The 13,832-nt window shown below is 40.4% G+C and overlaps 1 protein-coding gene across 2 annotated transcripts in view; it reads left to right on the top strand.

The window, feature by feature from the left end:
* The first annotated feature begins 5,146 nt into the window (after positions 1–5,146).
* LOC139121643 (NT-3 growth factor receptor-like) overlaps positions 5,147–13,832 on the top strand; it is a 79,449-nt gene continuing 70,763 nt past the window's right edge. Inside the window, exon 1 of one of the 2 annotated variants that reach the window (XM_070686715.1) lies at positions 5,147–5,293. The gene's annotated coding sequence lies outside the window, so the exon portion shown is untranslated. The remainder of the gene's footprint in view (positions 5,294–13,832) is intronic. The other variant, XM_070686716.1, reaches the window with a different exon arrangement.

Raw genomic sequence — 13,832 nt, 5'->3', positions numbered from 1 at the left:
ACTTTCACAACATGATTACCGCATCAGAATATCACAAATGTCTTCCAGTCCTTGCCAACACACCTTGTCGCTTTCAGTGGTGTGAAGAGGAGGCTGTCAACGTGATGATCTTCAATACATCAGATAGTGAATTCCAGACCATGGAAGGTTTATTTAAAGATTTGCAGTGAGATGTAGATTCTGTAATGACATCATGTCATATCTAGGTTATATACCTTTTGATTCCCTCAAGTTCTCGAGTTTCAGCATTTTCTCGCATTTTTTCTGTCTCTACCAATCTCTATTCAAACCTATGTCCAGTTAAGATTATAGGCGCCTCGAATGTCACACTTTCCCCGGGAAACGTAAAACCATCTACTTTCACAATCAAGAATCAGTGACGGGTGACCGTGCAATTTTCGTATAGGGAACAAATACCTTATTAAAAATAACTGATATTTGAAATTCAAAATGGCTGTTATTCAGTGTTTTAACTTATTCGGAAAATGTAATCTTTCGATTTTCACAAAATATGACTTTGAAAACATTACTCCATCGGCTTCAAAATGAGTCCACACATATATTTTACCGTCTGAATATTTGTCCTGAGGTACGGTCTACCTTCAGTCGTGAAATTTGTATTCAAAAAGTGGTGACACTATACTAGATTTCAAGATAAAAAAAGGTCCGGATGACGTATTTCTTCTCATACGGTTGGCAAAAGGATGATAACTCGGCAGTCTTTCTTAGCACATTGAGTACATGTAAATATATCGTCCACTTCACGGCGTGGTCTGCAACCCGCTTGTTTCCTCAAAGGGAACATTTCAGCTCCATAGACCATTGAGGGCTGAAATTTGTCACTAAGCAGTTTAAATTGGATAAAATCAAAAAGGGTACGATATATTTCCATGCCATATTTTATTAGTTCCCACGGACACCGTCCGGGGGGACTTTTAGGTTTGGTCATGTCCGTGCGTGCGTGTGTCCGTCCGTCCGTCCGTCCGTCCTTGCGTCCGTCCGTCTGTTCACGCAGATATCTCAGACATGCCCAGGTCAATTTCTTTCAAACTTTGCACAAGGATAGTACCCTACCCCATACAGATGCACGTCGATTTGTTTCACACTGCGATCAAATTTGGCCTTGTTAGAGGACTTTTTAGTTTACACGTCCATAGACTCCCATGTATAAGGCAGTTCACCATAGCCTCCCATGCTAAGGCAAAGCAAAATAAAAATTTAGTTTCTCATCGTATTCATATCATCGTATTCATATTGCAAAAAGGATGCAGTGACACAGTTTTTAGTCCCCAAGAATGAAGTCCAGGGGGCTTATAGATTGGGTCATGTCCGTCCGTTCGTCCATCCATTCGTCCATCAGTTCATGTAGATATCTCAGATATTTGACAAAATGTCGCGTGACCTCGGTGACCTTTGACCTCAAATATACATATTTGTCCATAACTCAGTAACCACAAGTGCTACATCATTCATATATGGTATGATGGGACACCTAATGACGCCATATATTGTACCTCATTAATTATGTGCATATCTAATTTTGAGCGAATCAATAGAGCTAGAGGTCTGATTTTTGGTATGTAGGGATAACTTAGCAATCCATTTTTTTTTACAAAATGTCACATGACCTCGGTGCCCTTTGACCTCAAATATACATATTTGTCCATAACTCAGTAACCACAAGTGCTACACCCTTCATATATGGTATGATTGGACACCTTATGACGCCACATATTGTACCTCATTAATTATGTGCACATCTAATTTTGAGCGAGCCAATAGAGCTAGAGGTCTGATTTTTGGTATATAGGGATAACTTAGCAATCCATTTTTTTTGACAAAATGTCACATGACCTCGGTGCCCTTTGACCTCTAATATACATATTTGTCCATAACTCAGTAACCACAAGTGGTACACCCTTCAAATTTGGTATGATGGAAGACCTTATGACACCACATACTGTACCTCATTAATTATGTGCATATCTAATTCTGAACAGACCAATAGAGCTGGATGTCTGATTTTTGGTATACCTGTATAGGGATAACTATAGGATAGAAATTTTTTGACCAAATGTCATGTGACCTCGATGACCTTTGACCTAAAATATACGTGTATGTCAATAGATAAGTAACCACAAGTGCTATGTCCTTTATATTTAGTAGGATGGGAGACCTTATGACAACACACGCTTTACTTCATTAATTATGCACATATCTAATTCTGGGCAAGCGAATAGAGCTAGAGGTCTGATTTTGGCATATAGGGATTAATTAGCAATACAATGTTTTTTCCTAAATGTCACGTGACCTCGATGACCTTTGACCTTGATTATACATATATATGCATAACTCAGTAACCACAAGTTCTATACCCTCCAATTTTGATAGGATATTAGACCTTAAGATGTCACATCTTGTACCTCATTTATTATGCGCATATGTATTTCTTGGCTGGCCAATACAGCTAGAGGTCTGATCTTTTTTCCCGATTTAGAACCATAACTTAGACATGCCTCATGCGTTTCAAATTGGGAACAACGACATAGACCTATGTGCCCATAGATCTCAACATATACACTCCAGTGATACTTCTTAATGACCACATTTTCCTGCCCCATCAAGACTAATACTCCTATTACAAGTGGGGACTGTGTCATTGTCAATGACTTGTTAGTCAGTAAGATGTGAACACCTTGTATTGTCATCGCATTCCCTGTCTTCTAATACCTACAACACATGCGCAGTTGTAAAGTAATTGCACAGTCACCCATCTTATTTAAACCAACCAGGTCCTGAGAGCCCCATTGCCTATTCCAATCCCACTGCACAAATGTTACAGCCACCTTACATTGCATATCGGATTGTGAAATACTTTAAATCACGATACGCCTGCCGTTAATTTTGAAATAATGCAAGCTCGTCAAGTCACAAATGATTTCGGCCCCCTATGCTTAAATGTATACAGTCACCTGTAATCTAAATATGCCCATATAGGGTCAAAGGGTCATTCCTTGGTATTCAAAATGCCCAAGTGAGGGCGCTGTTTTTAAAAAGCGGCCACCCTCTTAAAATCTGTTATTGGTTAGATTTTCTCTTTCCATGGTAACTGCAGCAAAATTGGAACAGGTGACAGTATACCTTTAAATCAACGAGAGGTTTTTTTGACACGCCAGTATGCAGGATGTATTGGCGGATATTTACTCAGTGTCGTCATTTCATTGAATCAGCCCTTCAAAGACAAACTAATTTTCACTGGTATGTCATTGTACAGGGACATTTGAACAGTCACAAAGGACAATTGTATTGAGTGTCTCTGTCATGGTTTCTCTGTCCACTGTTTGTTTTTCTGAAAAATAAAAGCACTTTTTGATCAAACCAGCATCAGAATGGTCCGTTGTCCGTGCAATCAAGTTGACTGTACAGTAATGAATGTAGTCTCCGACGGTGGAGGGGGTGTCTCGGGTAATACGGGACAAATTTTGAGAGTAAAAGACGGGATTCTAGTTCTTTCTCCAAAATTTCTGAGGTAGTGGAAATTGTACAATCGCACATTAAGATCGTAAAAAGTTTTGAGAGCCATGGATCTGATGATTGACTGACCAGACTCTCTCCGGCCTATAATTAAAAGGAAAACAAACCATCGGTGTGAAAACAATATTCGAGACATAGAAGGTACCAATGCAAACATAAACTCTCGACAAATAAAATTTGGAAATGAATTTTTAAATATGGATGAGATTCTAACTCTTTTTCCTTGCTTTGTCCTTCATTCGTTAGTTAACATTAGGCTTGGCTGTCGGTTGGAGCAGATCATCCATTTGCCGTATAAACAGTGACCTCAATTTGCATTTTGAAGTTATTTCCCGTCAGAATATGCAGACTACTTCTTAAGCGACGAAGTCAATGTATCCCCCGCGTGAGTTTGTCTAATTCTTTTATGCTAGAAGTGGATTGTATCTTAGTTATCAACTTGAAACCTGCTTAAATCATCTTGGGAAAAAACCTCGCACTTTCAACTGCGCCTGGAGAACTGCGGACCTTGCTTCAACATCGCTTACAGAAACTGATGAAGATTGCATATATTTCGGATACCTGCTCCTGAAGTGAAGGTTGCTCTTACAAGATGTAACCGGTAAAGTTTAATTTGGCATTCATGCATACGTTGTACCGCCAAACTTGTGAGAAGTATAACCAATGAATTATCTATCCTCTTCCAAGGTTGATGTTGAAGGACGGGAACACAGAACACAGCGCTATCTCGCCTACCCGGCGGGGCAAGTTAAAAAGTTTGGCCAGTAACGTGAAATTTCATATTTACCAGTCCGATGCGCCAGTGAAAATAATCGCCGAGTTTTCATTATCAACAGGGCGAGTAATGTTTTGCTTTGGCAGGCTACTGTTAAAAGATACCTGCCTATAGATGGCCGTTCTAATTTCCTACACGTGACACAGGCAAACTATTTCATGACAAAGACAATCTCCAACACTATCGTATATTTCCTTCATGTTTTCAAGAAGACAATGCTCTCACCAAAGAGCTGTGTTTTTACCCCCTGCCAATTTTACGAAATTAGAGATCGTTAGTAATGGCAATAGTATAGTAAGCCTATTGCTGAAATTTTCTCAGGAAAAAATATCTGGAGCCGTTTTGCAATGTACAGTAAATTTAACTGGTGCTGTCTCACATTGTTAGAGAGGCGGTGCCTGCTGAGTATAGCGCCGCCACCGGTTTAAGGTGAGCTCGATCCCGACAGAGAAAACGAGCCCAGGGACTTCGTCCCGGGGACTTCGTTCGACTCCAAGCTCGCGATCATACTGAGCACGTACGAACTTTTAAGCGATGGATCAATAATATTAAACATTAAAGAAATAAGCACAATGGACAGGTGAAAGCTATCTATGACACATTATGGGTATGAATTCAGATAAAGAACGTCACGATATACTAAGCTGTTCCCAGGGTTGTATATATAATGTACTTTCTAATTGGCCTTGTACTGTGTATGCCTTATCACGAAGATTTTGCAAAAAAGGTGGCAAATATATTATGCTCGCCAAAATTTCCAGAGACAACGGAACGCCCTCCCTCGTCGTGATAGACGATATTTCACCCTGAAGGATTTGTGTGCATGCGTCCCCAGTTACCAAGCAGCGAGTCTTCCAGCGCACACAGCCCGGGCACTCTGCTCTTCGTAAAAGACGAAGGAAACGATCACAGTTGCAGCTTCAGGGGTGACCTTGACCCCTCGTTACTTTCTCACTATTGCAATTGACCGACCATCAGCCTGAGGTAGGTAGCAACTGATAATATACTCGAACCGTGATGATCGCTCTGAGGCACAGTCAGTCACGATTTTAATTCATATCTTACGATTATTAGTTTTAGTCCAAGAAATCGGTGAAACCGAGATGAGGTTTTTTTTTCCTTTTAAAGCGCGAGTGAAAGCTGGGCTGCAGCAGATTGGCAGGAACTCAAGGGTTTTTGCGACACAGGTAGACAAACAATGCTATTCAAGCACTGTGCGGATCACTGACTTCACCTGTCCTTTTGTTTTGCCTTGTTTTATTTACGTGAGGCAGTGCAATTACCCAGCCACACACACACACATACCATAACCTGCATCTGCTAGAACACTAAAGAGGTTTTGAGAGATTGCAATGCCGAAGAACTGGTAGGGTGCCTCTCTTCGTTGATGCATAAAGACATAGTGCAATATTGGCACACGCAAGACTTGTAGCATATTTGTATAGTCTATCAGAACTGCAGTGCAGATGTTTTGGTTTGCAAACTAGATTTTTTTTAAAAATCACATTTTTGCTCACGTAATGGAGGCTGCTAATAGAAAAACACGTTGCTACGCAACATACGTCTGAGTGCATCGGGAATAAATTATTTAATGAACGTGAGCGCGCAACTAATGTGCTTAATACGGCTTTTAAATATGAACGGTGTGCAAAGAATTTAGCGCGATATGAATTCAATGTAATAGCTTTATGGGTAGGTTACTAAAATTCCCCAATTACATTTTAAAAACTGATTATTTTTTATTTAAATTGTATACTTTATCACTCAAACGTCGTCGATATACTTTCGTCTTAAAGTCATTCATGTACCACAACTAAGCGTCGTTTTTATTATTTTTTGGGTACAATGTAGAAAGACCAACACCGGTGGTTACTTTATATCAATATTGAAATTTTTGACAATTTCTTGATAATGCAGTTGATCAATTTGCTGTCTTTGTTGACCATTTGTCATTACGCCATGTAAACAAAACAGTAAAACGTTTGTCTTGCTCGCTCAAGCTGCACACCTTGTATTGCATGGTATGGAAGGTTCAGCCAATCAAAAAATAGGACCCCGGGAAAGTCAAATTCAGGTGCTAGCTGCTTGTCGTCGCAGGTATATGTCACATCATCCCTAGGCCGAACCATGCGTTGCTTGAACACCTTTGATTGTGCAAGACTGCTGACTTGAAAATATTCGAACCACAGCCCGAAATACAGACCCGATCGACAATGACCGACGCATGGTTGATGACTGTGAGGCGAAGACTTCAAAATTTAGAGAGAAATATATCAATTATCAATTTCTTTTTCTCCGAGGGAAAATGTAAAATATAAAAAAGTTCATCGAGATGACTACAATTGTATAGAATGTAAAACAAATACATCTTTGGTGTTTGACGACCCTTTTATGTCAACCATGCATGGACATCTACTCGGTCATCGTCCCTCCAAATCTTCCTCAATACTATTGTATCGCTGCATCCGACTTCTTTTCAGAAGAAATTGCAATGGCAATTTTAACAATGCTGTTTATCAGTACCTGTCTTACACGTCACGACATTTACTTAACGTATACATCCGCGTCCTATTGTAATTGTAATTGACCATTCGTTGTGTGGTAAATGATGAATCCTGTCCACTCTTGCTTGGCAGACATAAAAAAACCACTGAAAAAAGCCCAAGCGATAAATGCATTTGGTTGTCGTTGCAGACTCCGACGGTGACAAAAATCGTCGTTTTCGCATTCTGTGTCTGAAAAGCATCCCTTTTTCCGTAAAGGAAACATCTGATTTTGTAACACTCTCATGCCGAAGAAAGATGGAGTAAAATATTTGATGGCAAAAACAAAGAGAACCCCTACCGAATACAGGCCTCTCAGACTGCATAGGAGGTACTCAATAACGATGTATTCTTATCGTCAGGAGTCTGATAGGGATAAAACATCTTAACATGAAGAACGAACGCTGGCATCATTGCCTTGTAGAATCAGTCGAATGCAAAACGATGACGAATGGGCGCCCACCTGTGAAAGTGTCGGTTGATGACGTTTCTGCAGTTGGGTTCACCTCTCGATTTTGGGTTGTCTTTCGACATTGCCACTAACTTGACCGATGAACTTTGACCGTTAATGGAGTAGCCTGGGTAGACTGGATTTCACAATTATGATAATAAATTCAAAATCGTGTTCTTTTCGAGAACTGTCAAGTTCTCCCCACCTTGTGCATGAACGTCGATATGTACCCAGCGTGGAACAAAGGACCAGTGGACGTTCAGTTCGGATAAGATTTAGCTAAGTCCGCGCAAAGCCGTCCTTAGTTTAACTGGTGGATTTGAAGGCTGATTTTTTCATCGTTTCATCTATGCTGAAGGTATCTATTGACATTTTATGTGTGGAAAAAACTGTACTCGATACTCATTGTCTTAACAAATGTAACACCAAATCTTATAGAAATGGTTATCACAGTTACAGTTAATATCTGGAATTGTGTGTTACGGGGGGGGGGGAGTTTAATCTCAATACTGTCACAAAAAAGCAAATGAAGCGATGCTTTGCCTAGCGTTAAGGTTACCAAACTCAAACATGTCTTTTATCTATAAAGACGAGCGAAGCTGAGAAGCATTGTTTCAACAGAGAGATAAGCATTTGCGTGGATTTTCGTAAAAAGGTTCTAAATCTAAAAATTCGATAATTTCTGATTCGGATGATCAAAACATCACGGTCAATATTTGTCGAGAAGCAACCTTTATATATCGATAAGTTTCATCGTGGGCCAGGTACGTTAATATCAGCTCAAACGATAGAATAGTCCCTGCAAGAAAAGCATGATGTTCAAAAGTTGCAGTTCGCCGAGTAGACTCATGAAAGAAGGCGAAGTCTTGCTTGAAAGCGGTTGATAATTAGGAAAAACAATTCCGATTAGAATATCAAAGTTTTGTTGCTTTTATCTTGGGTATACAGATTGATCATCAGTCGGCACTACGCCGAGAATAAAAAAACAAACAAACATAAAAACAAAAACACAAGTGCATTACTTTGGCCCCCTTTGCTGGTAGCTGATTTAACAACAGAATGCTAGTACTTCACTTCATGTGGTTATGCACCACATACACTGTAACTGAGCTGCAATATGACAGTTTTAGGACATTTTGTGGAAGGCTGAGAGGGAAAATGTATTGAGATTCGAGACGAATAAAATTTCGATTGAGAAAAGGAAAATTATGATATGAACGCTAAAATACCGCCACAAAAGAGTGCTGTTTCAACTGTGATCAATGGCCTATAAATATCCTTTCTCCGTCTAGGCTGTGTTGCTGTAGATAAAATTCCAGCGTCTCTTCTGATATCTGCATTATTCTTCAATTAATTTATTTATTTTTCATATTCTCGACTACATTTGTTGCCATTTGTTGTGACCTCAAAACACAAAAACTGCCGCGGCCGCAGGATAATCGTGCAGAATGACAATCTTCACCTATTATCTGCTGATACCCGTCGTCGATGTACCTGCCGGGATCTCATTCTAGTCATCGGTACGCCGTGCTGTAGTGATGAGAGTTCAGTTAACGGTATCCATCTATCGGCCCTCGCTCCGTCTTATCGCCTTTGACAGAATAACAAACCTCGCTGATCGTAAGATTCAAAAGACGAAAAACATAAACCCGTTGACAATTCACCTCTTCAGAGCTTGGCCAATCTTCATCCTCTTTAATAACTAATACGCGCATCAGAACTGAAAGACTAAAACTTTTGCTCAAACTTAATTCAGGGAAGCTTTCAATCATTCTCTTTCAAAATCGAGAGTCAAAATCGAGGTGGTCATCCTTCAATTTTTGGTACGAGAGAAACAAATGACCTAAACTATATCGATATTTGCAATTCAAAATGGCCGATATCCCTATTTTCACAAAAACTAGATGGTGACAACTTCATGATTAAATCAACAAGCTCAAAATGAGTCCACTAATGTAGGATACCAGCAAAAGTATTGTGAAAGCCAATCACGAGTTGAGGTATGACGTCACTGAAATGGTGCAGTATTTTCTGTAAGATCTGATTCGCTTTGATAAAGCCAAACAATACAAAGAAAGACAAAGAGAAGGCACCATGCCCAACACGCAGTAGTATTGACTTTCCTCAGAAATACAACGAAGTTGACTATATGGAATCGGGAAATGGAGAAGATATTGCATGTCAAAATGGCAGATGATTGATATTTCTCAACTTTTTCAGGGTGTCTATATCCACCCATTCATCTACCTATACACTTCCATCCATCCATCCATCCATCCGTCCGTCCATCCGTCCATCCATCCATCCATCCATCCATCCATCCATACATACATACATACATAATGCTAAATGTTTGTATTTTATGAAATGCATAATAGGGAAATATAGATTTTACGGCCTCCCTAATAATCTTCTTTGAATTTGGGTGTTCTTTTACGCAAGGATTAATAAACAAGTGAAGAAATAATAATTAAACAAATGAGACGAATGAATGAACTAATAAGTGGTGGTGGCTGCAGCCATGTTTGCTTCCGAGTCAGTCGTGTTTGCGTGGCAAGATAGAGTTTCCATGCCAACAATGAATCTACAAACTGTTAATTTCTTTAATTTGTCTTCAGGTAAGATGATCTCGCTTGCCTAAGAGGGTGACTGATTTTATCAATTTTGTTTCTTTTATTTTTCTCTCTGAACGATACCAAGTCAAGATCGTTGCCGAAGGAAGGTAAACGAGGCGAGAGACAGTGTGAATCTGTATTTGGCATAAAATTGCGCCATTCAAGGGCAGCGTTTGTGCTTGTTACGACCATGGCGTTTTTCCAAGTTTAGTATTCTGAGTTTGCTCAGACAGGGACGAGTTTATCCATGGTGACGGATGCTCTTTCGGGTATCGGCTTCTGTCAGTAACGACAGAAATCTTTCGGTCATTAATTGACCTCAATTTTCTATGCCGCGAATATGACTTTTTAGTTTCATAGTCTTTATAAAATGCTGTGCAGTAAATAGGTGTAGAATTTCAGAAAGACAAAGTGACCAAATTTTCTCAGATAGCAGGCAAGACCTTTCATATTTCAACCGCCGTACTCAGTGTGGTCCCCCTGGAGCTTTGGCACCGATTCAACAGGTTACACGGTGACCAATTTACATGGAGCTCCGATATCTGTCATTTAGACCATCAAATGAGCTCAAAACGACAAAGAGCAAGGCCTTCTTCTCGACATTTCACCGATTTAAAAGAGACAGATGGGCGGACATGATGGTTATCAAAGCAAAAAAAAAAAAGATGCAATGGCGATGATTTGTATCTCAGAAAAGCGAATGCTAAGGCGACATCGCTCTGCCGGTGCAACGAGTTCAGAAACCGATCGTGGCAGCTTACGTTAATGTTAAGCGGGGGATGTTTAGCTTTCAGTTGTAAAAAATGCAGACGAACAATAAGTCGCGAAAATTGGACACGACATGGTCACTGCACCCTAAAGAATAAGTTATTGTGTGAAATTTGCAGGCCCCTAGATGGGAATGTACGTTGAAAATCAATGCACAGGCAAGGCTCCAGCGATGGCTGTCATGGCAACTATTATCAAATACTTCAATGTATGTATCTGTTTTTTCCATGTATATCGTAAGGTATACGCACCAAAAATTGGAACGGGTTCCAGTTTTGTGCAAATTGCGTGTTGGCACCTAAAACACATCGCTTAAAATTGGCGAGGAGCCAAACGAGCCCGCTCTGAGACACCTGAATAGAAGAGGGGCATTAGGTCACAATTGCATCGCGATTGTTGAGACTGAAAACGTCAGAGGTCGTGTAGTTTTGTGAGCGAATGATAATGCGTTTGTTTCGTTCCTGTACATTGTTGTATTCATGCTTCGGCAGGAAAATTCGAACATATCTTCCCTTGTTTCTCTAGTGCCATACATAGGCAGACTTTTCGTTGGCTCATCGAAGAGGCCATGAATAACATTAGAAAGGCGGGCGGTGGCCGTTATCGGCTGAAGTTAAACGAATTTATCTGTGTCAGCACGACACTGAAAATTGTCTTCTGGTAACGCTTACCGCGCCTGGTTGGCCTTCTACAGGTCCAGGCGTGCCAAAGTCGGCTATTGTGAAGAATTTTTTAACAATGGTGACGAAGTTTTGCTGCAAAGTTTGACTGTAGGGGTAAACTGTAGTCGGTGCGTATGTCCTGCGTGACTTGGCGTGGGCATCAAAACTGGCATGTAACAAATTGTCAATAGTCATGCCATTCAAATATGACACATTGATGAGAGCAAACTAATTTGGTGTCCGTTTGATCCGCTTTTGATGAGGAGCGCCTAAATCGTTTACCGGTAAATCTAGACGTTTGACTGAAAGTTACGGAATTATGTCATAGCATAGCATAGCACACAGTCCCTCCACAATGACCGTGCATGGCGTTTGCAACTGGCTCGTTTTGGAAAGTAACCCTACAAAATCCGCAAGTCGCAAAATATTTCTTTATCTACACAGTCAGAAACACAGCGAAAATCTCGGAAACCTGTTTGTGAAACATATAAAAACCCCCAAATGATATGATACCCCCGACTTGCTGACTTGTTATAGGTCACTACAGGAGCCTGCCTAGCTTTTACAACATGGCGGAATATTAAATGTATCTCTCGTATGGGGCCGTATGGCACTTCGATTGAATTGTCTGTCCGGGCGTCATTAAAAGCCTTGCAGCGGCAGCTGAAATGAAATGTGTTCGGTCAGTGACTCGTGCACACGCGTTTTCCATTTTCAGGGAAAATATGCCACAAGGTAGTTTTGTGGTGTTACCTGTTGTCTGGTTACATTTCAGACTATGCCTTTTTAATTGTTGACATTTAGAACGGCTATACGGCGTGTTCTACCCGATATTAAACGCCCACCTCTTTGGAAATTGCCTGAATATTTTGCCTACGCAAGACGAAACACTCACAATGCAACCACGATTTCGACAGGCATGGCGCACTAGAAATCGATCTTAGCCCGAGTCACTCGAAAACAAGGTCGCTTTGTTGATGAAGAAATAAACAGACAGGCGGAACAGACAGACGGACAGACAGACAGAATAATAGATAGAATGAGAGAGAGAGAGATGGATGGATACAATAAATCAAGAAATAAATAAGTCAGTAAATTAGTGACAAGTTAGAGACTAAATACAAAACACGAGGGGATGCTATGTAGTGTGGCGTGAATGCAATGTTCAAAACTTCAGGATTTCCATGAAGACAACTTGTCAGTGCAGGACATGCTAGTATGAAAACTCTACATAGCATCGCAGGGACATCGGGCTCCGTCTGAGATGGTCAGCGTGATATTAACTTCCGAATCACCCATACAAGCCTTGTAATACAAAAGAGGGCCTCATTTAAAACAGGCACAACAAAGCAATATTGTTTGGTGTCGTCATCCCCTCGGAGGAAAATGTTTTGAAGTAGTCTACTGAAAATGACCAATAACATGAGGATGTTTTGGTCCGAAGTCACATCAGTATATTTTAAGGAAACAAGTGAGGGACATGCCTTCCTAAACGGTGCCATACAGCGAATTAATTCACGCTCTGCGTTCAACAAGCCACGATGTACCGTCTGTGATTGTCGCTTTTGTAAAAGCATTTACAGGTCTATTTACGAGATGTGAATTGAATATGCTATGTATGTTTTTAAAGAGGACAATGTATTAGAGTGTTTATAGCATGAGACTTTTAACTGAGTCGCATGCACGGATGAAATGTTGATCATTTCTAACCCCTGCACCAAAGGCTCCACAACGTCATCCCTTGATATCTGTCTAGTACCATAAATGGCCAAATAATGACACTGTACGAATATGCAATCCCAGAACCTCACACCCAAGTCACCTTCAACTTATAGATACTATAACAAGTACATCCTCCGTCTTGATGTCTTCTGTAATATGTGCTAACTTGTTTTCAGTCTGGCGCGCAATTACAAAAGTTTATTACAACATGCAAAATATTGATAAAGGGGAAATGAGGCGCTATTACCTGTAAGTTTAACCCCGAGCATTGTGAAAGTTTACTCGATTTGTGAAACACTGGGGAATATTTACATTTAACTATTAGATATGCGAGCTCGATTCCTCCAAGATTATCTATAGTGTTCAGTCATATATTAATGTTACAGAAGCGTGTTTCCAAAATGTATATTATGAAATCCTCGCAACAAATAAGAAAGAAGAACAAGCAAACAAACAAGAATCAATTATGATATTCGGTTTGCAGTTGCTATCCACATTTCAAAAGTACCGATCGGTCATTTTTGAAGAACTTAAAGTATCGATGACACACATAGACTGACGGGCATAGCGCCCGATTCCGAACATTTGTATAAATTTTGTAAAACCAGAATAAAGACACATGCGTTTACCGCGGTTGATATCTAGAAACCAAGTGAGTCCCTGAAGGCCATCCCTTGATGCTCAAAATCGCGTGCCTGCTCTCCCTTGTCCACCCGCGTTCTCGTTCACCACAGTGGCTTCCACAATCGGACATCCGTCGCG

Source organism: Ptychodera flava, chromosome 21 (genome assembly GCF_041260155.1).
Source record: "Ptychodera flava strain L36383 chromosome 21, AS_Pfla_20210202, whole genome shotgun sequence".
NCBI lineage: Eukaryota > Metazoa > Hemichordata > Enteropneusta > Ptychoderidae > Ptychodera > Ptychodera flava.
Note: the sequence above shows the minus strand (reverse complement) of the source record. Positions and strands in the feature narration are given on the sequence as shown.